The sequence below is a fragment of the Bufo bufo genome, chromosome 1, assembly GCF_905171765.1.
Source record: "Bufo bufo chromosome 1, aBufBuf1.1, whole genome shotgun sequence".
Classification (NCBI taxonomy): Eukaryota; Metazoa; Chordata; class Amphibia; order Anura; family Bufonidae; genus Bufo; species Bufo bufo.
This window is the reverse complement of record NC_053389.1, coordinates 124,601,257-124,604,286: the sequence shown is the minus strand read 5'-3', so window position 1 is coordinate 124,604,286 and position 3,030 is coordinate 124,601,257.

Here is a 3,030-nt window from a genome sequence, read left to right as displayed (position 1 = left end):
GATGCCGGCATGTCTGTGTTCTCTTGCAGCCTGTGCTATGATGGTAGAGTTGGCAAATTCTTTCACAATGTGACATTACACCATTTTGCACACCACTCATGATGTTGTAGGCCTACTCAAGGACATCCACACTCAACACAGCAGGCAGCTGAGCTCATTGCACTCACTAGGGCATGTATTCTACATACTGATAGTAGGTATGCACATGGGGTCGTGTGGGACCATGGTATGATTTGGCAGAGGAGAGGATTCACGGCAGCAGATGGTAAGGATCATGTCTCACAGGGCAATGCGCTGGCAGATAAGGTGGCGAAATGAGTGGCCAAATGCAACCTCACAGGTTTGTGTAACCATTGGGAGATGCCATGTCTGGCACCTCCAACCCCTGAGATGTTGCAAATGCTAACTGATCTTCAGTGGTACAGGAACAGTAAGACTGGTGTTATCCAGTATTGCAGAAAAATCCTAAGACAGGATTATTCTGCGAAGAGGGGAAGCTATGCATTCCCCAACACAGTGCTTCCATCTTAATAGCACATTTCCACGCAGTAGGACATAAACAGCATTGAGATACTCATGGGTAGGCCTTTCCCCACACCATGGGCAAGACGCCCCCTGGTAGTGCAGGAAGGGGACTTGGACCTGATCAGAGAAAAGTAATAATCTGATCAAGGTCCTCAGTAGAACTGAAAAAATAAGTTGCTTGTAAGTCTCCCTCTCTTCCACAGGAACCCACCCACCCCATACAGGGTGGGGGATGAGGTGGTGGTCGAAACACTGAAGAAAGGAAGAGCTCAAGGTGATTTCATATATGGCCCACCTACTACCGTGGTTGTAGTAATCAGAACAGCTGTGCTGACTGAACAATCTTCAATTTGGATCCACGCCACCCGAGTGAAGCTTGTGAGAGAAAGAGAAGGGGGTACTAACGGAGGCAGACAGCCTTGACCTCGAAGAAGATACAGAAGGGGTACTAACGGAGGCAGACAGCCTTGACCCCCAACGAGATGACGCAGTCGGGAAATTCCTCGAGATGGCTGAAATATACAGTCGTGGCCAAAAGTTTTGAGAATTACATAAATATTGCAAATTGGAAAAGTTGCTGCTTAAATTTTTATAATAGCAATTTGCATATACTCCAGAATGTTATGAAGAGTGATCAGATGAATTGCATAGTCCTTCTTTGCCATGAAAATTAACTTAATCCCAAAAAAAACTTTCCACTGCATTTCATTGCTGTCATTAAAAGACCTGCTGAGATCATTTCAGTAATCGTCTTGTTAACTCAGATGAGAATGTTGACGAGCACAAGGCTGGAGATCATTATGTCAGGCTGATTGGGTTAAAATGGCAGACTTGACATGTTAAAAGGAGGGTGATGCTTGAAATCATTGTTCTTCCATTGTTAACCATGGTGACCTGCAAAGAAACGTGTGCAGCCATCATTGCGTTTCATAACAATGGCTTCACAGGCAAGGATATTGTGGCTACTAAGATTGCACCTCAATCAACAATTTATAGGATCATCAAGAACTTCAAGGAAAGAGGTTCAATTCTTGTTAAGAAGTCTTCAGGGCGTCCAAGAAAGTCCATCAAGCGCCAGGATCGTCTCCTAAAGAGGATTCAGCTGCGGGATCGGAGTGCCACCAGTGCAGAGCTTGGTCAGGAATGGCAGCAGGCAGGTGTGAGTGCATCTGCACGCACAGTGAGGCAAAGACTTTTGGAAGATGGCCTGGTGTCAAGAAGGGCAGCAAAGAAGCCACTTCTCTCCAAAAAAAACATCAGGGACAGATTGATCTTCTGCAGAAAGTATGGTGAATGGACTGCTGAGAACTGGGGCAAAGTCATATTCTCAGATGAAGCCTCTTTCTGATTGTTTGGGGCATCTGGAAAAAGGCTTGTCCGGAGAAGAAAAGGTGAGCGCTACCATCAGTCCTGTGTCATGCCAACAGTAAAGCATCCTGAGACCATTCATGTGTGGGGTTGCTTCTCATCCAAGGGAGTGGGCTCACTCACAATTTTGCCCAAAAACACAGCCATGAATAAAGAATGGTACCAAAACACCCTCCAACAGCAACTTCTTCCAACAATCCAACAACAGTTTGGTGAAGAACAATGCATTTTCCAGCACGATGGAGCACCGTGCCATAAGGCAAAAGTGATAACTAAGTGGCTCGGGGACCAAAACGTTGACATTTTGGGTCCATCGCCTGGAAACTCCCCAGATCTTAATCCCATTGAGAACTTGTGGTCAATCCTCAAGAGGCGGATGGACAAACAAAAACCCACTAATTCTGACAAACTCCAAGAAGTGATTATGAAAGAATGGGTTGCTATCAGTCAGGAATTGGCCCAGAAGTTGATTGAGAGCATGCCCAGTCGAATTGCAGAGGTCCTGAAAAAGAAGGGCCAACACTGCAAATACTGACTCTTTGCATAAATGTCATGTAATTGTCGATAAAAGCCTTTGAAATGTATGAAGTGCGTGTAATTATATTTTACTACATCACAGAAACAACTGAAACAAAGATCTAAAAGCAGTTTAGCAGCAAACTTTGTGAAAACGAATATTTATGTCATTCTCAAAACTTTTGGCCACGACTGTAGTGCCTTGATAATTGCAGTTTTGTGTCTCCTATTCACTGTCCCATGGTTGTGGAACAGACAGACATACCTGAAAACAGAATGCAGAGGGGAAGATAATCTGTGGAAGACAAAGGAGAATTTATGGTTGTACCTGGCCAAAACTCTGAACTTAACTGACTTTTGTCTCCGAACCACTTTATCTGCATTTAACATTTTGGAGACATGTCTGGTAGCAGTCCCCACCCCAGTAGATGTATGGACGGGGCCCCTACGTTCCCAATGGAATGACACAGACTTGGAGGATCATGATGTTAAATATGGATATGTAAATCCTTATCATGCTTGTTATGACTGTCCTACATATGAGACTCTGCAAAGTAATATGATAGAAATAATTACAGGTCTTGTTACAGCCACAGAAATATGTTACAAGTTCTCCTGCGA